A 25,130-nucleotide genomic window follows, 5' to 3' on the forward strand; every position below is an offset into this window, starting at 1 on the left:
ACAATAAGTAACTTTGCAACTACATGTCAGCTAACTCTCATTAGAATACTAGTTGACAGTTAGGTTAGTGTTAGGGTTAGTAGAAAAAGTTGCAAAATGACTTCTAGTCAGTAGAATGTCTGTTGGGTAGCATCAAAATAAAGTGTTCGCAGATATAAAGCAACAGTTTACTAACTCCAATGTAGCTTCTTTTTTTTTTTTAGCTCTTCACAGATTACAATGCACACTATTGAGGGAACACAACTAGTTTAAATCAAAAGTTTTCACTTGTACTTGTCATGGTATTTTGGATTACGATAAACTTTCATTCAGATGTGTTCAAATTGATTTTACGGAGATCCGGTCATGTATTGTAGAGTTAAGCAGCCGGGACTGACTGCATAAATTATTGTGGGTTTATTCATTTTATTAAAACTGTGTGTGTGTGTGTGTGTGTGTTTAATTAATTTTTTATATGCTGCATATTTTGAAAAGGCCTCACAATAAACTTTCAGAGTTGTCTTAATTTATAGTAAGTAAACGAAATAAACAATGACTAACAGAAGGAGCTTCACATTATAGCTGAAATAAAGCTAGTCCAAAAGTATTCTTTTTTTTTTTTTTTTTCAGTGTATGCAAATGTTTGAGGTTAGAGACCAAGAAACAAGAAACCAAGGAACATACCAAGAAACATCATCTGGGTCTCATCATACTTAAGAACTGTGGCCATTTACTATGTGAAACAAAGTTATAACTTTGTTGTAATACTATGTCCAATTTTGCAGCCATTTGAACTTTTGCCATTGAGATTTAGATGCACCAAATTACATCCAAATATTGTTGTGGAAGTTTTGAGTTATGCCCTTATGATGAGTATTATCATATCAGTCTTGATGTGGAGATCTGAGTTTCACTCATGAACATGGAAATACAACTTTCTGGTGTAGTCTATTTCTCATGCTATGCTACCATTGGCTGGATAGCAAAAGACTCACATTGTGTCAAACATTAGGTTAATGCTGTACACTGAATCCAACAGCATTAGTCAGAACAGGAAAGCGCTCTGCCAGAGGCAGGAACAAAATTGAGATTGGATTCCTCCAAGATGAAAGCAAAGCAGGAAGTAGATTGGTTTACTTGCATAGGCATGCTTGCTCTCTACAAATCAGCCAAACTCATGAAAAAAGATTTTGAGAGAGATTCATATTAAATGTGTTAATTTATTTTAATGTCAATATACAGGTCAAACTACCCCTGTTTTATTTAGTTATGTGCTGTGTAGAAGCTAAACACTTTAACCGAACCGCACTATGTTGTTGAACTACGCGCACAACCCACTGACCAAGTAAAATGTTGTGTAATGTGCAAATAAACTGCATGTCTGGTGGGTTTTGCAGTGGCACTGGTGCATACAGTATGTGGAGGTGCTCTTTATTGCTTTTTGCTATCATAGTAAGACTTTGTATAAATATAATGTAACTGCACATGAAGTCTCCTGCAATGAAAGATAAGTAGATAAAGGGGGGGAAGAATGGATAAGAAAACCACAAGAAAAAAAACATTGGAACTCAGAATTGCGAGAACAAATATCTAATTGCAAGTTATAAAGTCCGAATTGCAAGATATAAACTCATAAACTTGAAATTGCGAGATTAAGGTCAGAATGGTGACATAACTACATTTTTATTTGATTTATTTATTAATTCCGTAATGGAAACAAGCTTACAAATGTTGACACACATTTTTTTCTTTTTCCTTGCTACAATATCATTCAAATATATGTTGTAAACAATATATTGTTTCAGACTGAAAATGTATTACAAATAAAACTTAAGAAAATACATTTCCAATTTTAAAATATTCAATTATCCCTTCAAGGTTTCAAGTAAACATTTGGTTATAATTGTATGCTCTTCTGTAGTCTGGAGGTCATGCTCTTGTCAAAATGACATTTTTTTAAAAAATATTTATTTATAGTGTGCACAACTGCTCAAATGTTTGCTTTCACAATTGCATACTTACACAATACTGAAAGACTAGGACTAGTGGACAACCTTGGGTGTCCTTGGAGGCATATGAAGTCAAGACTTATTAAATGCAATCATCATCAAGGTTGCACGTTTTAACGGAGGCGGCAGCGAATTTGCTGAAGTTTTATCCAAGAATTGTAATGTGTTGTAGGCCACTGGACTGCCCAATTGCCTTTCATGATATTCGCCAATACACTGCTGAAAAAAAAAAAAATGCAATTTGCATGTGATTTTGAAAAGCATGTCTACCCATCAGCGGAATATTAGATTGACTCGATCTTTGATGATGTAGCATTGTTATAAAGGCCTTTGTTCCATTAAAAATGACAAGAGTTATTAAATTATTGAAATGACAAGAGTTATCGAACATGTTCAGCATGAAATTAAACATATTCTACATGGAAAATGTCAGTTTAGCTGGGTCAGTTGTTACACATGGAGGAAAGAGAATACTGTAAGCATGCGATAATCGACAAGTGACTTATTGCTTTTTTACAAACCCTTCATGAAACAACCCAGTTTCAAGCTAAATATGGTAACAAACCTACACATATGGTACTTCTTTCACAGTGGTCACTTCAATAATATAATCATAATCATTACTAATTAACAATAAACACTCTAAAAGACTAGACATACCATTAGTTGTTAATTATAACTTAAGCTATTTCAACTGTGAGACGGCACTTTAAAGCAGTTGGATTCATCAACCTCACGTAGCTGGAGCAGTTCTCACAAACTAAGTTAATATCTTAAAGTTCACAGAGAAATTATATTCACCCTGATTTGGTCGTTGCAGCTCGAGTTAATTATGAGCTCGCAGGTTTTCATTTAAATGTGCTTACCTCCGAACACCTCAATGCCTTGGGCCCTGGAGTCCACAATGCATCACTATGAATCTATTATTCATTTATTGTGAATGGAGGTTGCCTGGTTTAGTGGGGCCAGGGACAGAGTCTGTTCAGCGAAAGAGGTGTACAATTTACAAACAACATGAAATATTTATTACAAGGAAAGCATTTCAAACCGTGTGTGAAAACAACCTTTAGAAAGAGCCGTGACTGTAACATAAAACTCCCTATGAGCCCGAGTCACTCGCTATTGAATAATGCTAGCCTAATACTTACTTTAATAACAAATACACATATACAATTAAATCTAATTCAATTTGATTAAAAATCACATAGATAGTAATACTATATTATATATTACATTTATCTGTACTGCAATGTTTTTTTGTTTTTTTTAAATTAAAGCAATTCAATTGAACTTAAATCCTATTTTTATAGATAGATAGATAGATAGATAGGCAAACAGGCAGATAGATAGATAGATAGATAGATAGATAGATAGATAGATAGATAGATAGATAGATAGATAGATAGATAGATAGATAGATAGATAGATAGATAGATAGATAGATAGATAGATAGATAGATAGATAGGCAAATAGATAGATAGATAGATAGATAGATAGATAGATAGGCAGACAGGCAAATAGATAGATAGATAGATAGATAGATAGATAGATAGATAGATAGATAGATAGATAGATAGATAGATAGATAGATAGATAGATAGATAGATAGATAGATAGATAGGCAAATAGATAGATAGATAGATAGATAGGCAGACAGGCAAATAGATAGATAGATAGATAGATAGATAGATAGATAGATAGATAGATAGATAGATAGATAGATAGATAGATAGATAGATAGATAGATAGATAGATAGATAGATAGATAGATAGATAGATAGATAGATAGATAGATAGATAGATAGATAGATGGATGGATGGATGCAATATTTTCTGGCAGTTTGTGCACATGAAGGTGACCCCTTATGCAAAATTATAAATCACATACCTGGCATCAAAATATCATATTTACTTTTACTAACATCTTGTTGTATTTCTCAATTTGTCTCTCTCTTCAAACAAGCTGCCGGTGAATTCTGTCAAAATAAAGCATGTGGTGCAAAGACGAAAGGGGAAATAAAAGGCATATGATGTAACACCAACATTAACAACAACAACAACAACAACAACAACAACACTGTTGGAATATTAAGAATCAAAGTAAACGGGTGGGGGACATTAAATAAACCTTATAAACTCTGACAAAATATTGTCATCATATTGCATCGTCTGGCTATATCTTGAGGACAAATGCTATTTCTCTCTCTATAAATATGTTTTCTTGGCAGTTTGTGTTTATGGTTATCTTCTGATAAAACAGTTTTACAAGAACGTCTGACACATCAGAGAGGAGTCTCAACTTTCCTGCTTATGGGTTCAAAGAAACAAGCACATTGCATATTCATGACTCATATCTTAAGCAGTCCCTTTCAACACTGTCCCCATCAAGCTACAAAAACATCACATCCCCTTGCCCTAACCTGTCCCTATTTTACATATCCTCTGTCACTGACCAACAACATTAACACTTAAGAACAACAACAACTGCTTCCTGCTTCTGTTTTACGTGCTTCACCATATGTTTTTCAGGTTGACCTCGCAGGTGTCCACTGGATGTCACTTGTCCCCTGTCAGGAGACCATGGAACCATGAAGAACAAAGGGGATAAAAGACTTGACCAGTCAACCAAAATCCAGCCATCTACTTTAAGGAACAGCTCAGATAAAAAAAAATATATATAAAAAAAATCTCAGCCTCATGTTGTTTCAAAAGCGTATGAACTGAGGGGCTTTCGACCTCCAAAATGACCAAAAAGCAACATAAAAGTAGTCAAAGAGAATCGGTTTCCAGTCTTTTGAAGTTATAGATTTAATGTGAGGAACAAACATAACTATGATGGATAATAAATGTTGTATGCCACATCCATGAATATGGTATGGGAATAAAGTATGACTGTACTATAATACTACAACGTGTCTTTTTAATGAGTAATTATTCATATCTGATTATCGAAAATTAGTTATGGAGTTATGGAAACATTGAATCAATTGATTTGTTTAAATATTAAGTGACAAAATGGATGTGAAGAAGTAGTAATCCAGTCACACTGTATTCGTCATGTTGTCATTGTCATATAATAGGGAAGTATGGATATTTGGATGCAACCACGTGATTGATTCGCTAAACAGGGGTGCGTTTCCCGAAAGCATCGTTGGCCAACTATGGTCGCAAGTTCATCGCAATGTCCATTGAACTCTATTGGTAACGACGGAACTTGCGACCATAGTTGGCCAACGATGCTTTCGGGAAACGCACCCCAGATTCGTTTAAACACACAGAATCATTCAGAAAGGAAACAAATGAATAGTTCACTCACTCAACCGGTTACAGATCAATTATTTATTCAGGAATGAAACAGGTGATGTGACTGTCTTTATGAGTCACTAACTTATACTAAACCATATAATTAATAAACCAATTCGTTCTAAAACACTGCTTCAGTCAAAACGAAACAAGTATGAGCACTGAGTGAGCCAATGAATCATTCGATCAACAGATTCAGGAACAAAACACCACTGTTTAACAGAGAACATCTTATGGATTTCTAAGGACACTAAGGTAAGTTATGATATACTTACCATTTTTGGTTTGTTGTCTATATTCATTTAGGGCTGCAACAACTATTCCATAAAATAGACTATTATCGATAATTAAAATAATCGGCAACGAATCTGATTATCGCCTCGTCTGCGCTCTGTGCCCGGGAAACCATCAGCCTGCCACGGTGCTTTACAGTAGTGAATAACTAATTTATGTGGACAAAAGATGAAAAACAGGAGGACACAGAGTGAGCTGCTGCGGGAAAGGTACATGATCCAAGTTGTCCGAAACATGGAAACATGCTTTGTATTTAAAAGCGATTCAAACAAAAGCATCGTTTACCGCCTCGTGCCCTCTCGTGCTTTGACAGATGCGTGATGTTTAATTCCTCTGACACGTTTCCTCAGCACATAACTTACATTGTATGGTTATATCCTTATCTGTAAATGTTAGAAAGTCCCACAAACATTTCCATTTAGCATATTATGACAACAAGCAAGCAAGTCTTGTTGACCTTCACTGTCTCACATTAATGTACGCATGCGCGTCAAACAGACAGCGAGCAGATTTTGCTAAAATCTTATATATACTTATAAAACAATGGGCTATTCCAACAGTAGTGGTTACTGCTTGCATAAATATGATTAATTGTGTTAAATGTAGAATTTTAAACTTAAACTATATCGTATTTATGCAAGCAGTAACAGTAAAGCCACTATTGTTGGAATAGCCCATTGTTACAGGCCTAATATAATGAATTAACAAGAGACATATTTTCATTTTTGGTTTAGAATATTATATTTGTATTTGAACCCTTTTTTTTTTTTTTTGCTTATAATGTACAACATAGCCTACATTGATCATTCACTATCATAGGCTTTTTATTACAAATTGGTTGGAGGACAGCATTGGACAGCATGTGGAATAACATTGTTTAATATAATGGATTAGAATACATTTTTAACATTTAATCATTTTTTGATTTTTTAAGAAAAATCCAATTGATCAAAAAAAAAAAAAAAAAAAATAGACAGATTAATTGATTATCAAAATTATTGTTAGTTGCAGACCTAATTCATTTAAAATGCAAAACTAATCAAAATGTGCATGCACTGATCCAAATATCAACATTAGTGGTGTGACTTTAATATTCGCCGCCGACCTCAATGGGGATGGCTCTATAGGGATATGAAAATTCAAAAGTGTGGCCTTTTAGCAGTGTAAGGACAAGAAAGATTCTGTTTTGTAGGGCGTACGGGCATCGACGTCACCGAGACGCATGCGTAGCAGCAGGACAGAGCCCAGTGTCACTGCAACAGCAGGAGAGAAGGAAACAGTCCACTGATGGAGAATCCGGGAACCATTTCAAAGCAGTAGCCTACAGCTAAAAGAACAGAAAAAAAAGAAGATAGTTTTCTATTGTATTCTGAACAAAAAACTTTTAATTTGAAAGTTGTAACTTTTTTGTTATTTATTATTATAGGCTGCTGAGGATAAAAGACATAAAAAGAGGAAGTTCTGAAACTTCCAACTTTGTGAAGTAAATTACGGCGTCTGTGTGCAGGACAAGAGCGCCTCTTAAACAGTTCTGTAAAGTTGCTGTTAACACAGATTATGTGGGAACGATAAGGCTGTGCGAGATAATTAAAGTGCAGCTGCTGAGTTGTGGGAGGTCCGTGCAGAAGTTAATTAAAAGAAAGGTAACGCAGGATCGGCACACAATCATAATGAAAACAAGAATCCTCCCTCAAATTAATGTTCCAACACTGGAACTCTATTTTCACATTAATAAATGAAAAGCTCCGTGCAAATTAGAGGCTTTAATTCCAGTGTGCTCCTGATGGGACTCCAAGAACAGAGGGGTAGCTCTGAAATATTTATTCTTCTGGAGATTGTTCCAGCTGAGAGGTTAGAGCAATGAGTGCTTGCTTAAACAAGTCTTAGTGGACAAACATATTCCATTTGTGAGGGGATACAAGAGCATTGGATATATGGTTGAATATTAAAAGCTGGCTTATACACTAACCCTCACAAGTCCGGGGTAAATATATATATTATATAATTTTTTTTTTTTTTTTTTTTTTTTTTTTTTTTTTACATTGTTAAATTATTTTATTCAATCCTGGAAAAATGCAGCACACCCTTTTTGGTGTCATGATATATGATTGATTAATCAAATTAATTGCACATATCAATATTTGCTGATATACCATGTTTGTTTTTTTTTGGTGTTTTTTTTAAATACATTAATAATTATTGTACATTACAAGTTAAATTATTACTATAGATACTGTATATAACTTATACAATTATTAATATAAATTGTATTGTACATATATATATATATATATATATATATATATATATATATATATATATATATATATATATATATATATATATATATATATATATATATATATTATAGTATGATATAAGATATAACACCTTACAAGAAGGTGTCATTTGTTAACGTTAGTTCATTAACTAACAATGAGCAACATTTGTTAATTTTAGTTAATAAAAGTGTGCGTTAGTTCACAGTGCATTACCTAATGTTTACAGATACAACATTTGATCTTAAAAATGTATAAGTAAATGTTTAAATTAACCTTAACTAAGATTAAAAAAAAATGCTGTACAAGTATTGTTCATTGTTAGTTCTTCATGTTAACTAGTTAAAAATGAAACCTTAGTAAAGTGTTACCAGATACAATATCAAGAATCATTATAAATCAGTCTAAATTCATATAAAATTTATATCCCTATACATTATTTATGTTCAAGTTCCATAACACAATTCACATTGACTACATTTATGAAGTTTTTTTTTTTTTTTTTTTTTTTTTTGTTATTCTGGAGCTTTACAGTCTATTCACTTTCATTCTTTGAAAAAGAGCCTGCAAACATTTTGTTAAACTATTATTTTTGTTTTCCACAGAATAAAGAAAGTCATACACATCTGGAATGACATGAGGGTGAGTAAATGACAGAACTTTCATTTTTGGGTGAACTTTTGCTGCAATGGTAAGAGCATTTGAATATGGAAACCAGAAATAAGTCCATTTCATCTTCCCTCCTCCAGGGCCACATGAAACTTGAGAGTAGTTCTTAACACACAGGGCCGCATGACTAAGGATAGAAAGACTCATGATGGGAGCTCTCATGAGCTTTCCCGAAAGAGTGTCTGTGTCTGACTGTGTTCAAACAAGTTATCCTCAGGGTGATCGCAGAACGCGGGTTCTAGTAAATCATACAGGACAATCTGTAAATGCTGGTGCAGGGACGATTCTCTAATCCCTGGATACAAAACAAGACTTTTTTTCAAGTTCATTTAGTGTCATCATACAAAAAGCATCTGAATGTGGAGAGTGGGGTCACAAACTACTGTTGTGGTGCCGTAAGCGCAGATTTCATCAGCCTGATGTGTTTGACTTTGGTTAGTACTTTGAAACTGAGCATCATCATCACAGGACTGGCTGAATACTACGCAAGGATTCAAATAATAATACATGCTGTTTCCACGGGTCGGGGAGAAATTTACAAGCAGTTTTATTGGTGTGTCCTTGTTGTCCGGCGATGTCCAGAATCTGACCTGAAACTTTGGCACATTTGCGAGAGGGCGAAATTTAAATTGCAAAATACTAACCTTAGCTGTCTACTTGCATATACTAAAAGTTTAGACACTAAAGTAGAGAAGTAAAGTCACTTTACTGGAACAACACACTACAGTGTTTCTGAATTCAGGTGCATTGGTAAATCAGGTAACACTTGATTTCGATCCTCCACTTTAGAAATCCTGTTGACTATAACTAACTTTGCAACTACATGTCAACTAGCAGTCATTAGAGTATTGGTCACTGTAAACCCAAATAAGTTGGCAAAACTCAAACAAATTCAGGTAATCGGTTACATCACAATTTTCAAGTTGTGATATTCAAAGTTTAGAACTGGCAGATTTTTATTTTGTACTCATACAATTTGATTGCTCTTAACTTGAAATATTTGAATAAGCTAATTTATACTTTTAACTTAACATTTTCATGGAATGTCAACTTAAATATTTTTGATAGTGGAAACTTGGCTAGCTTTAACTAGCTAATTCAGTGAATGCTAACTTGTCAATTAGTAACACAATACTTTGATAGCATTAGTATAGCATAGCAACTGCTAAATGACAATGTAGAATATTTAACATACCTTTTGTCAAACTGAGCTCTGAATGAATTTAATGTGATCTCAAAAGAAAAATAAAGTTCTAAATACTCAAATAAGTTAATTTGATTAAACTAATTTGTTGAATTTAAGAGGTTACCGTATACACAAACCAATTAATTATTTTAAGCATTTGACTGTCTGCTTAATATCCCCAAAATACATTCTACTGACTGTTAGTAACTTTGATGCTAACTTATAACCGAACCCTATAGCACCTACACTTAACCTAACAGTATACTAATAATCTAATGAGAGTTAGTGGACATGTTGCAAAGTAACTTATAGTTAACAGAATGTCTCACATTAGAGTGTAACCGTAAATTGTTTATACAATGATTATTGTGTGCACAGACTCATGTTTTATGAATAGCTCCAAAATGTGGCCCTCATTGGCCCTCTCATACAGCATGTGTCGGTAATGCTTTCATTAGGTGGAAATGTGTTGACTATTAAATTTTCAGTAAGAACAGCTAACTTTTTAATGAGCTGAGCAAAACTTCTCACACAGTGTGAAAAACACAGGGATCGATACTAATCTACTGTTTGCTAATTGAACAGCATGGGGAATGACTGTGTGTGTCTGTATTTTAGCCTCAGGTTAGTTGCAGGGGGGGAAAGTGTCTGGTTCATTCTTGCCCGAAGGGGCCTACAACTAGGAAGGGTTCGCAAACTAGGGTGGAAAAACTGCATCCTGACGGGTTTCAGAGATCACAACCACATAGCACAGCTCACATCTAACCCTAACATCAGCCTTTACTCTCTCTGCATCTACTTCCACAGAATTAGGCCTCACACATTAGTAATCACAGACTGGAAAGGGAAATGATGTCATAAGACAGTCCCTGTTGGTGTAATGGTCAGGTAACATCAGCACAAAACCTGTGCGGCGGGAGCTTTGTGGAGTGGGTTTCACTCAGTGTCTGTTAGCTCAGAATGTGACGTCTTACAGTCGCTGCTGGTGTAAAGGTCAGGTGTCTCCATGCTCTTGTCCAGAAAGTGCACATTATATAGTATATACAGTATGGAGTGCTTTACCTCGATGACTTTAGCAGCTCCGTCCGTCATGGCCAGCGGGCAGGTGTAGAGTCCAGCCGACGGAGCAAACAGGTACATCTTACTCATCTGAAACACACGACTGCACACACACACACACACACACACACACTAGTGAAACTGCCAGTGGGATGCGAGGAATACTCAGTGGCTACGTTTATATGCAACCAAATACTCCGTTAGTAATGGGATTGACGGCTCAAGCAGACCGAAAAGCCTTCATGTAAACGCCAAATCGATCCGATTGAGCTCAATCTGAATTCAATTTTGATCGGATTTAAAGGAGTGGCTTATTCCTTTTCTAATCTGATCAAGAGAACATGCTTTTTAAATCGTTTGTAAAACACCATTATGCAAGTCGTTGCATTGAACAGAATGCACAAAGTCGCACTACAATTGTTGTATAAATAATTCCCCAGTTCACCTAAATTCAGAAACACTGAGTGTGTTGTTTCAGCAAAGTGAAGGACGATCATTTAGCTTTGGTATGGAAGCTTGTTTCCGCCACAAAATAACATTGCAACATAATTGCGACTTTTTATCTCACAATTGCGACTTTATTTCACGCAATTCTGACTTTATATGTCGCAATTCTGAGAAATAAAGTCAGAATTGCGACATATAAAGTCAGAATTGCGTGAAATAAAGTCGCAATTGCGTCTTATAAAGTCAGAATTCTGACTTTTTTCTCGCAATTGCGACTTTATATCATGCAATTCTGACTTTATAACACATAATTGCTAAAAGTTGTCTAAAAGTTTATATCTCGCAATTCTGACATCTTTTCTCAGAATTGTGAGATATAAACTTTAGAATATAAAGTCCAATTCTAAGGAAAAAAAAGACGGACTTTTTTTTTTTTTACCTCAGAATATAAATGGTAAATGGTAAATGGACTGCATTTATATAGCGACTTTATATCTCACAATTGCGACTTTATTTCTCACAATTGCGACTTTTTATCTCGCAGTTGCGACTTCATATCTCGCAATTGCGACTTTATATCTCACAATTGCGACTTTATTTCTCAGAATTGCGACTTTGTATCTCGCAATTGCGACTTTATTTCTCAGAATTGCGACTTTGTCTCTCGCAATTGCGACTTTATTTCTCAGAATTGCGACTTTATTTCTCAGAATTGCGACTTTATTTCTCAGAATTGCGACTTTATTTCTCACAATTGCGACTTTATTTCTCAGAATTGCGAATTTATATCTCGCAATTGCGACTTTATTTCTCAGAATTGCGACTTTATTTCTCACAATTCTGACTTCATATCTCGCAATTCTGAGAAAAAAAGTCACAATTGTGAGATAAAAAGTCGCAATTATTATTATTCATTTATTATTCAGTGGCGGAAACAAGCTTTCATACTTTGGCCTTCTACTTTAGTGTCTAACTTTTTTTTTTTTTGTTGCAATCTCAACAGTGTCTCAAACTGTGCTCCAAATTGCTTAGATAATAAAATCGGAAATTATAAAGCAGATATATCCACATGAACTCTCATTTGTGTCTCTTTTTATGTCTTTCTCAAAAGACATCTGTCAAACCCAATAGATAAGCCAAAGGATCTGACAAGTTATGCCTGACATGAAAATCAGAGCAAGGCTAAATCAGGTCAAAATACAAAGTAAGTCTGTTTCCAAAAGTAGGTTAGACAAGTCAGAAATAACTTTGAACATGCAAGAAGTGAGTGGATGATTGCTGGTCATTGATGTGAATGATATGTGATTATTTCTGCTATCTCAGAGACATATGTGTATCTCAGCAACTGCATTTTGTTATTATTATTATCACCTTTTTTGTACTGTTTCTAATTTTGCTTGCATTCAAGTTTTAAAAGTACCACAGCGTGCAAAAAAAAAAAAAAAAAAAACTTTTTGAAATTTGAAGTGGCATGAAAGAGAGAGAAAAATGTTAGTGTAAAACTAATTTGTTTGTTTTTGGTGCAAAACATTATAAGTGGACCTCAGAGAAAAAAAATAATAATTAAAAATGTATGAAATGACCCATTTAAGCAATGAAATTTTAGACTTTAGCCAGACTTCCTCCAATGCAGAATTGTGTTACAGCTTCAAATGCATTTTTTTTTTCCAAGTTGGAGACTTTTGAGGGCAAACTAATTATTATTAGTTATCACTATTACGTTATTTTGATTATTTCAAAATTATAATGCAAAATGCATTATCATGCAATATCAACAAAAATATGATTTCCCCTTGATGACAGAACCGCTGTGTGGCCTGCAACGGAAGCCATTAGTGTAATGATGGAATATTGTTGTTCTGAGGCAATGATCATAGTAGTTTCGTTCTGATTTCAGTGCGCCTCAGATGAAGCTCTGATGAGGCAAACATGCAAATGAGGGTCCCGCCATATGGCGGCATCCGCTGCTGTCTCTCGGCAACCGGGGAGACAATGAACAGCGGCCTCTGTTTTCAGTACGAATTTTATCTTGCAGGATGTTTCAGAAATAATGTGTGACTTTGTGTTAGCAAATGAGATTCACATCGTTACAACGTGGCCCGGCGATGTGTGCGCGTCGGGTGGGAGGCGTCTGGAGGAGAGGCGGTGCGGAACATAGCTCACTGAAATATGCCGTGCATGCTCAACTATTGTGAGGAGATAATAATTAGAATGTTGTGTGATTTAAATTGTTTTCAACGTATTCATTAGCACTCTGCCGTACAACATTAGGTGCAATGATGAGGCGGTTTAACGTGCTGTAAATCCAAAGGGCCACTCTTGTAGTGAACGAAATTAGGTGATAATTGTCGATTATTGAAATTAGACTTAAAAATATAGTGCTGAGAGCAACACAGCAAAGCCGGTTCTGTTTGTCTCACATCAAACAAAATATTCTGTTATGGAATAGTGCTCTGTCAGAAGCAATTACATTTCATCCATTATTGCTGTTGTTGTTTTTTTCAACAGATAACAAAAAGTGAATTATATTTCATACACATTCTTGATGACAATATTCTGCCAACTATTTGAAACTGAACAACAATACCCAGAGAGAGTTATCCATTAGCATTCTCATGCATCTCAACGTGTGACGCTGGAAGTTTGCAACTTTTTGCAACTATTTATCTGTTGCAACTATTTGTTTGCAACTATTTAAGTTACTTTTATTAATTAATTTATTCATTCATTCAATTATTTATGTATTTATTATTTCCTTTCCCTTTGCTCTTGTTCCATGTTTTTAAAAAATAATATTTTTGTTATACTTTCCACAGCATGTTTTATGTTATTATATACTGTAATTATTGTTAAGTACTGTTTACCAGTTTGATTTGTTGCTTTGGTTGAAACCTCTCTTATTTTAACTATTTAATATAACATTTTGGAACACTTAAAGCTGCAGTCTGCAGTTTTTCCTCTTTGTCGCCATCTCTGTTCGAAATCTGCAGTTGGAGTTATTCGCGGAATTATCAACTTTATGTCGGTTGTGCCTCGACACGGCACAGCGCGGATGAATCCAAAGTTTTGAGGAGAATGTGCGTCAATCAACGCGCTGGTGCTGTGGATACTGTCGTTCGCAATCACAGATTCTACTTTTTGGAAGTATGACCAACATAAGAATTTTCATCGGAAAATGTCGTCTGAACAATTAACATCCACTTTTGTTCTGACCGACTAATGTTAAGGGGAAAAAAGCATTGCAGTAAATCGCACTGATTAAATCTAACGCTCACTTATCACGTCAAACCGTGCAAATTATACTTTGTTCTCAAATTGTTAATGTTAACAACATTAGCATTGCGTGACTACATTTAATGCCCTTCCGATATTTATCCTTGTTTTCGCATGGGCCGGTGTAGTCTCTTTTTTTCTCTGAAGTCTTTCACGTTTTACAACGGGTGAATCTCCAGTTGTCACTGGTGATTGTCGTTTGAACCTTTCTGGATCCGCCATCAAATTGAAAAGTTTAATCATATCAAGTGCTGTGAGAAAAGGCTATAAATCTCTACCTCCAACTACTAGCCGAGACTCCTTCTTTATGTGTACAGATGTGACGTAATGACGCAAAGACATGCTCTAATTTCCCGTGGAAATCCACCAGTACCACTGGAATTAAATACATTATTACAAGCTTACCATTTAGAATCGAGCTACGGCAAGCAGAGAGTTTTGAACACTGGTTGGTTATGTACTTGCTCAAAAATGTATTTTGGATCATTTTTAACCCAAAAAAGCTACGGACTGCAGCTTTAATAATAATTATCCACAAAATACCTAAATTGCCTTAAAAAGAGTTATTTGGTTGAATGAGACATTTTGCATTTCATGAACACACTAATTTAAACTGGCTGAACAAATGGAAACGATAAGTGAGACAGTTGTTGTGAGAACTCAAAAATATTAACTTTCTTGTTCACAGGGTGAAAGTCAGGAGATACTGCAGAGAAGCTGAAAGTCTACAAGCGTTAAACTAGAAGTGTGTCGTGGATTGTGGTAAGTCACCTCTAGATCTTTTTTTTCTCCCATGAGCCATCATAATTAAATGCATCTGACAGTCAAATAAATTATGGACAGGATTTAATCACGCGCTCATCAGTCAGCAACGTCTTTCAAAAGGATATATCTAAACCGTCACAGCAGAAACATGTCATGACATTCCCCCGCTGTGGGCAACATATTCATGAAAGACTCGTTCGAAACATGAGCAACCAGGTGTCATGAACATAGCCTGTCATTAAAAGCGGTATCATGAAAAAGAAAGTGATTTCTCCTGGGAGATTCCTGCTGAAGTGTACAGTGCAATGGATCCCGTGTTAGTCACAGTCAAGGTACTTCACTGATCCATCGTGGGTTGTCAAGAAACAACCCTTTTTCTGGTGGGAAGTGGCACTTGGTAACATTTAGCATCTTTTATGGGTGTTTTTCAGTCCTTTAAGGATGGCAAATGCACTATGACTCTATGTGGGAGTTCTCTGCATGGGGACCATTGTTCATCTGGAATTGTTTTTTTGTAGGATTTTAACTGCAAACATTCTATTCTATTCTATTCTATTCTATTCTATTCTATTCTATTCTATTCTATTCTATTCTATTCTATTCTATTCTATTCTATTCTAGGCCCAAAGAAGGATCTTTATGTGGTAACATCTAAATTAACTGGTCAAAATGGTATGCAAGTCAAAATATTTAATTGGCTGAATCAACCTGACCACATTAAGTCACACCATTTTAAATGGTCAGATCGGACCATTTTTGAGGATGATGCAAAGAAACCAGGAACATCTGTTAATGAAGCGACTGAATCGAATAGAGTAGAATAGAATAGAAGAGTTATATCTGGAGCTTAATTAAAAAAAATAAACCAGGGTTGAACACAGTATTTGAAAATATTACAAGCAAATGGTCTGATATTTGTCAAGTATTTTGCCATATTGACATTATACTGGCTCCGTTTGTGCTACATGGCTGCACGCCAAAGCCGCCCAACATGGACAATAAACAAACAAAGGACCAGTCCTAGACTCCAAAAATTCACATGCACACCAACGCAAACTCCACCAAAGTCTGGGTTTTCATCCACCTTCTCGGGCGGTGTTGTCGGTGTGATTTTTGTCCTCATGGTGGGCCTGCATGCTGTCGGAGTCCCTGCTCCTATCCGCGGTCGTCTCCCTTGCTGCTTGCACGGCTGCCTGGGAGGTGAAGAGCCGGGTTGTCTGGGCCAGTTGGATGGATGGTTTGCGGCACTGCCGGCTGGACTGGAGGGGGTGCTCCGGGAGCTGGGCTGTCGCTCACCGAGGAGCCATGCTTGGAGGTTCCGCCCTGCTGGTGTCGGGGAGAGGGGCTGTGGACGATTCTGGAGCTGTGCTGTGTCGGGGACTGCCTCGGGGAGCGACCATCCTCGTCTCGCCGACAGTTGTTGCCCCCCAGGGGTGGCTGCTCTGTGCGGGTGTGCCCAACTATTATGTACCCGGCCGTCAACGGAGTTTTCTGCACCACGGACTAGTTCACTGGTTAGCAACCTACAATGTTCTGACAAGAGGTTTGTGTTTAAAAACTCTGGCCAACCAGTTTTTCATCAGCCTTTGTCTTTCTCCATCCGAACTATTATTTTTCACCGGTGGGTAACTGATGTTAAAGCAAATGACTCTGATGAAAATGAAAATAAGTCTAAATACGTTTTAAGTACATCAAGACTTTTAATAACTATTCTCCTGTTTATTGGAAATGTTGAGCTAAATCCCGGACCTGACTCAAATACTTTTTTGACAACTTTAGGCATATTGCATTTGTGGGGACTATATACATATGCAAACTATACTAGATTTTTTACCACTGTACCACAACCACAGCGTATGTTTTTTCCATTAACTTCCTCATTCTAGAATTCCAACCCCGATTATTTTCACTCCCCCATCTTTTCCGATCTTACCCTCTGAAGTACCTTCTTCTAGTGCTTTAGTCAAAACAGATAAAGTACAAAGAAGAAGACCCCATCTAAGAAAAAGTCCAACTAATTTAAGTAAACTCGGTAGCATCACAGGTTTTAAAATTTGCCATTTAAACACCCGAAGCCTTGTTCCCAAACTAGACGAATTTAAAATCTTGCTTGCGCAGTCGAAAGCACATGTAATGGCAATCTCTGAGTCATGGTTAACTCCTAATATTCCGGATTCTTTTCTTTCAATTGAAAATTATGAATTGTACCGTAAAGACCACATTAGCAAGACCGGCGGCGGAGTGGCCTTGTATGTGAGTCGGAAATATGCATACTTAATATCAAAATTTGAAACCAAAACTGAAACATTAAAACTGATCGTACATTTTACACCTCAACATGCAATTACCATTATTGTCACCTACAAGCCCCCTAATGTCAGTGAAAGTTCTTATCTATCTCAGCTTTCTGACATAATTAAATCTGTTACATCAGAGGAGCTTGTAATTCTGGGCGATATTAACCTCGACTGGAATGATAGCTCATCAAAATCTTTAAAAGCTATTGCAATGAAACTCGGACTGTATCAATTAATTAAGGATCCAACAAGAATTGGCAAAACACGCAGCTCCATTTTGGATCTTTTTCTCACAAATCAGCCTTCAAAATATGCAATTTCTGGTGTCATAGATGTGGCTATTTCAGATCATTCGCTCATCTATGCAGTTAGAACAATCTTAAAATCCAAAAAAACTCAAACTTCAATGCTGATTTTAGTGTTATTAATTGGAGTGATGAGCTATCATCATCATCCAGAACAAATTCTAACACAATTTCATACTAAACTACATAAAATACAGAATAAATATACTACTGCCAGTAAGATTCGACCAAGAAAAAGTAAATTACCTTGGATACATTCTGAAACACTTCAACTTAAATTGAAGGCCTCTTTTCTTAAATTGTATAGGTTAAATCGAACATCTGAGAGTAAAAATGATTTTATACAAATTAGAAATAAATGTACTTTGGAATTGCGTAAGGCTAAGGCGGTTTATTTCCAACAGAAGATTACCCAATCTGCTAATAACCCAAAGACATTATGGCAGACCCTTAAGGTCATCACTGGTGAAAATGAAAATGAGAAGAAAAATAATGTTAATATTCAAATTTCCCTATGTGGTAGTCTTATCTCAGACTCAGAAAAGATTGCAAGTGCTTTTAATGATTACTTTGTATCATCTGTTAAAGAATTGGCTATGCATTTTGCCATTCCCTCTTTGTCCTCACCTGTTCTCTCTTCAACATCTGATCAGTTCTCATTTTCTGAGATCTCACAGAACGAGGTGATACAAATATTACACCTGCTAAAAAATTCTCATGCCCGTGATATTTATGGTTTAAATACCTTATTTTTAAAGACTCATGCTGATAGCCTCATACCTCTCTTTATGCATTTAACCAATCTTTGTATCAGGCTTTCTATCTTTCCTACAAACTGGAAAACAGCACAAATTACTCCAATTTTTAAATCTGATGATCACACCCTTGTTTCAAATTACAGACCTATTGCAATACTTCCAGCAATGTCTAAGTTGCTGGAAAAAGTCTTGCATAACCAGCTAAGTTCTTACCTTGAAACTAATAACTGGCTCAGTGACTGTCAACACGGTTTTCGTGCTAAGAGATCAACCATGTCGACGTTACTACTCTTCACTGAACAAATACTGTACGTAACGCTCTTAACAAAGGTCACATTACTGGAGCTATTTTTATTGATTTCCGTAAAGCCTTCGACACAGTGAACCACCAGATCTTGCTAAACAAACTTCACTCATTTGAACTGTCTCCATCTGTGATAGAAATGCTCTCTTCTTATTTGACGAACAGGTCGCAGATTGTCAAAATTAATCATGTCATATCCCAACCTTTAGTTTGTGATATGGGTGTTCCACAAGGCAGCGTTCTTGGACCCTTACTTTTTCTCTTATATATCAATGATTTCCCTCGAGTGTGTAAACACTCAAAATGTCTACTGTACGCTGCAATACTGTGATTTTTCTCTCTGATGCAAATCCTAATGTCATAAATTCCAAACTATCATCTGATCTTCACCTCATACATGATTGGTTGAAAAAGAACCATCTGACCATCAATGTAAAGAAAACTGAATGTATGTATTTTCATTCACCAAGAAAAAGTATTTCTTTTACTGATTTTATTACTATTGCAAATCAAGATCTTGTCGTCACAAAAACTTACAACTACCTTGGTGTGCTACTTGATTCACACCTTACATATCGGGAGCACATTTCTAAATTAACAAAAAAGTTGAATCAGAAACTCTATGTGTATAATAAGATTAGATCATATCTTTCCTTTGCAGTTTCTGAAACCTACTTACATGCCATTGTGTTCTCAACAATGTCCTACTGTATTCCAATCTGGTCGTTAACCACTAAGGACATTACTGAACCAATAGCACGACTATATTACCGAGCACTTAAGATCCACAGTAATCTACCAAAGTGGTCTCATCACTGCATGCGCTCACACGCACAAATGCTTTGACTTTCCAGAACTACGTAAATAGTCATGCTATTGCATTTTATTTTCAGATCCAAAATAGCTCTTCACCAGCACTTACAGTTCTTCTTCCGACACACAATGTGAGACCCCTACGCTTCACTAGGTCAGTCTCACAGGCACTCATTCCAGTTCCCCCATACAAAAATAACTACGGTCAGAAATCCTTTTTCTATATTTTTACTAAAATTTGGAATGACATTCCCTATCACATTTGAACACTATCATCCATTACATATTTCAAAAGTCATATAAATTGTTTCTTCTTGATAGTCATATTTGTACGCACTGATTGTTCATGTATTGTTTTTAGTCTTGTTTTTCTGTATTTAATGTTTTATTTGTTTGTATTTGTTTAGTCAATGACAATGTCTTGTATAAATGTGCCGAAATTGTGATCATTGTTCTATGTTGCTGCAGAACAGGAACCTACTGTAAACCAGTTTTTAAACTGAGTCAGGCCCGTTTATTGTAACTTAATTGTTGCTTTTAAATTTTCCTGTATAATAAAGGAAATGAAATGAAATGAAATGAAATATTTGTAACATGTCAGCTGTAATAAATTACACATAGGCTCTTTCATCTATCCTCTCGTGGAGTATATTCAAATATGATAAGTTGTCATGGAGAATACGGCCAAAACTTCTTCTGGCAATATTCTGGTATTTACATTCTAGTATTGGGTGATTATTCAGACGTGACTCATAGAAAATGTGGATGACTCAAGATTACCAGAAGCAAAAACACTCTTTCTGTGTGTGTCTGGCTATAGAGACACAAAACAAACACGTCCCTCACATATACACACCAAAAAATCCAGAGGGTGAAACAAACCCTTGTTTTTTTTTTTTTTTTTTTTTTGTCTCTCTCTCTCTCGCTCTTTCTCTCTTTTACGCTGACAGATACACTCACTGTGTCTCCACTTCCACTGGCTTATCATCAGAGCAAACAATACAGTCCCATATGTAATAACAGCTATCATCATGAGCCCAGGACTGCATTACAGACTTAGATTGTGGACTTGATCGAGCCCTCGTGGGGAATTCGCCCAAGTTAGCAGGAGTGTGGAGGGCAGAGCTGCATATCCAAGCATCGGAAATGAAATCCTGGAGCTCTACAGACGGCCTTACGCTCGAGTGACGAGACAGGGTTTTAGAAGAGCGCCGTGTCACGGTGGACTGATATTAGAGATCTCTGTGCAAAGAATAGAGTACACAGGCCACAAGAATGGGGATAAAAGAGTTTGCTGGTGAAGACTGAGCCAGTATGTTTTCAACTTGATTGTTTATTTTGACATCTTTATTTTATTTTAAGTTTATTTTGTGCCGTCAAAGACACATTGTTGTCTTCAAGTAAAGTTTTAGCGACCTATTGTGCTTTTTTTATATTTTCAACTTGTCTACATTTTCGACTTTAGTGTGTAGCATTGCTGTTTGAACAATAATCTATTTATTCTCTATATCAGTGCGCACTGTTTCTGAATTCCCTGAAACGCCTCCATTGTAGTCTTGAGTTTTCTTCTGGGAACAAACATGTCACAATATTCCTCATTCAAATAATTCAAGGCATATCGTTGCTGTCGGCGGAAACCTCCTATGTCCAAATTTAGTCAATTTCATATTTCTTAACAAATCGGTGCTATTGGTCAGTCCCCACGTGGGTCTGTTATTTTTACAAATTATTAACCAATCTAAAGTGTTGAAAATAGCTTGAGAGCAAATCTCTTAACTTCATTGGACACTTCAACTGTCTGAGAATCCTCGTAACTCCACCTCTTCTTGAGGCATTTTGTCTCCTCAAGATTGAAAGTCGCAATGATTAAGAAATCCTCGTCGAGCAACACGTAAAGCAAGCCTTAACTATGATTTTATCTGTTTTAAACTATGATATCAGTTATTAATGTATTTTTTAAATATCTACTTATTACTAGGCTTATTATTACTCGGATTATTATACATGTGCATTGAATTTTAAAAATGTATCTAATATAATACTTGAATTGAATTAAATATTTTGGATACCACCATTCAATTATTGTTTTTATTATTATTTTACTGACTCAAAGTTGGCACTGTGCATGTAAAATACCCCAAGTAGCAAGGTTTTTATTTATGGGAGAATAAAGGGCTGTCTACTGGCACCAAGTAAGCCTATCTTTGGATAACTTACTTTAGACAATAACGAGTGAAAATAGTTAGGTTAGATACATTTGAGTAGGCCTGTTTTGTTAAAAATCGATAGCTGTAATGCTTCGGTGCAGAAGGAAACCCGTGAGCCACTAAGGTAAGTTTGCGTGCAGATTAGGCTAATTTCCGCCTATTAGACAGCCTAGTCAGCTCATCGTTTTTTGTTTTGCATCACTTATAGCTCTTAAACCTTTAAAATGGAGTTCAGGAAGATGTATGTAACCACAGTCGTTAGCTTTGGTTAACTATTGAAGCCTTTTCTCTTGTCAAAAGACTCAACGCGACCGCCGACTTTGGTTGCATGCAGATTAATTTCCGCCTATTTGACAGCCTAGTCAGTTTATCATTTTATTTTGATATTGCATCACTCATATCTCTTAAACGTTTAAAATGGTGTTTAGGAAGATGTATGTTGCCACAATCATTAGCTTTGATTAGCTCTTAACCCTTTAAGTGTCACCCCCCTTTTTTTAAATATACATGAAAATGCACATTTCGACTTTAAATGGTTGTAATTAAAGAATGCTTTGGAGTATAGACGTAAAATTGGTCTTGTTTTAAAGAAGACATTTGGCAGATTTTTGTTGAAGTGAAATAAATTAAGAAAGTGAAACAAAAAAAAAGTTATATAAGTTTGTGTTTATGAAAATGTACAATTTAAAAAATTTAATTATTCATATTTTATATAAAATATATATTTTTAAAACCTGGCCGACTCTAAAACTGCTAGAAAATCAAAGCCAAAAATCTGAATAAGTTGTGTTTCAAATTTTAGGTTGATATCTCAAAAAATGAGCTTTCAGTGAGATTTTGTTTGGGCGCAGTACCACACATTTTCACTAGGTGACAACCAGACTCCATTACTGCCCATATAAGGGCGCCTTCATTTCCATATGTGTTATTAAAAACATATTAATATATTTTTTTCTAAAATAATTGAATGGATGATATCTTTTGAACTCTTGGCATGAAAACAAACTGAGGTTTCATCCATTCTTTCATGATTTTTCATGTTCATTGCTATTTCAAAATAAAGGTCTGAACACGCCTTAGGAATATGAAAATATTCTTGTTGCAAATTGATAAATTACAGCTCCTCTCTAATTTATTTTGGAAATCATTCACCAAATATGAAAACTAGAGTTTGTAAGCTTTCAAATGATATATAGTTTGTCAAGATTAGTTTATGTTTATTATAGGATATTACTGTTTTAAATATGTAATGATTTTGGGCCCACCGGTGGGCCGGTGACACTTATTTAAAGCCTTGTCTCTTGTCAAAAGGCTCAACGCGACCACAGACTTTGATGAACACTGCTGGCAGCAGCGACGTCTGTGTCCGTTCCATTCTTATCAATGAAAGCATAATCTCCTATCTCCATGCTCCCAAGTCATAAATCTTGTATCTCCAATTAAACATGATTTTGGGAAAATGTTGTGTTAATGTTGGTACACAACAGTATATGATAGCAATATAAGGTATAATACCAACTTTAATGATACAATGTTTAATAACTCAAAAAAAATATGCCGTTTTTTTTGTTTTGTTTTTCTGAAAAATAATGGTTTTGGAGATGCAAGGATTCTGCCCGAAAGCGACGATATGCAAAATAAAGAGGTGGGGCCTGGTTAACTTAGTTACTAGTGTGTTGATACTGGCAGTTTTGTTTGGGGCAGGGTATTTCCCAAACACGCTCAAAGCGGTTGACCAATCACATTTCGTGAAACACAGACTCTATTGAACTATGCTGATAACACAAATCTTACGACCATAGTTGGCTTACGATGCTTTTGAGATGTCAAATGTTTATTAACCCTAAACTTTTGAATGGTAGCATAAAATGAAAGTCACTGAGGTCTAATGTGTTTTGGACCCCATTTACTTTCACTGAATGGACAAAAACATATCTTATTGTGTGTTCCACTAAAGAAGGAAAGTCATGCAAGTTTAGAACGACCTGAGTAAATGTTTTAGAATTAACATTTTTGTTGATTCCCTAAAATCAAAATTGATTGGCATTTGTTTGCTTGCTACATCTAAACTCTTGAGCTCAGTAAAGCTAATATTTGGGGTAAAAATCCTTAGCTGTCGCCCTTAACTCTATTATCAATATACCTTTATAGTGTGACTGCTTGTTGGCAGACGCTGCTCTACTAGCGGAGTCGTGCTGTGCCAGTATAGCTCTGTAATTCCTGTTGTCAGCATACAAACCCGGTGCCAAAACTACAGTATGCCAGAGAAATATGCTGGTCAGAATGCACTCCAATGTAAAGTTAAGTTCTTATGACGACCCCCTCCCATGCTCCTGCTGTAGCGTCGACACTGGGAAATAAGCCAAAGGCCAGCAAAAATAAATGTTAATTAGCCTTAACTTGCCTTTGCTAATTTACAGACAGCAGATGTTATTGCTCCTGCGTGTGTTCATGTCTCATACGTATGTTAAAAAAAAAACAGTAGTGGAAGAATTCATAAGGGTAGATATAAAAATGTTAGTTTGTGGAATATGCAATGCATAATTTATTTCCCCTGAAACTAACCCTAACAAACAAGTCTTTTAAAACATCAAAAATGCATCACCCTGTCACAGACACTAGTGGTTTCTTAACTGTTAGCTAGATAGTTCACCTAAAAGCAGTTCAGCCAAAAATGTCATCATTTGCAGTACTTTCTTTCTCTTGTAGAACACAAAAGGAGAACATTTGAAGGACACGCTGATCACTCTTTGCAACGCAATCACAGTAAATAAGGACTGAAGATGACACAGAATCACCATAAATTGCTCCACATAACATGCTTTCTTTATCTCGAGTCTTCTGAAGTCATGTGATAGCTTTGTGTGAGGAACAGACCCAAATGTAAACTCTTGTGCTTCTCACTGACTTTGAATCAACGTAACTTCCCCTCCGTCTTGCAGTGACATCTCTTCTCTTCTCTGATGATGTGTTTACCGGCGCAAGGGCAGGGCAACATGTCACTCACATGAGATCCATCAATAGCAAACCACAACCATTTAATCATTCAATCAATTCCTAATGGACAGAAATCAAATCCCCCCACATGTTCCTTGTTCGAGAAGCTGTTTCGCTCATTACAATATTGAAGAAAAGACTGACAAAGACAAACACTTTATTTGTGAACTTGACAAGAGAACGCA

General features: G+C 35.8%; 1 long non-coding RNA gene across 1 annotated transcript; it reads left to right on the plus strand.

Moving 5' to 3' along the window:
- Window positions 1–5,698: 5,698 nt before the first annotated feature.
- LOC307149772 lies at window positions 5,699–21,000 on the plus strand. The gene is made up of 4 exons (XR_013819617.1): window positions 5,699–5,795; window positions 8,471–8,507; window positions 15,188–15,261; window positions 20,692–21,000. It is a non-coding gene; the product is annotated as an uncharacterized lncRNA (long non-coding RNA).
- The last annotated feature ends 4,130 nt before the right edge of the window (window positions 21,001–25,130 follow it).

This window comes from Squalius cephalus (assembly GCF_949319135.1).
Source record: "Squalius cephalus genome assembly, chromosome: 2".
Lineage (NCBI taxonomy): Eukaryota > Metazoa > Chordata > Actinopteri > Cypriniformes > Leuciscidae > Squalius > Squalius cephalus.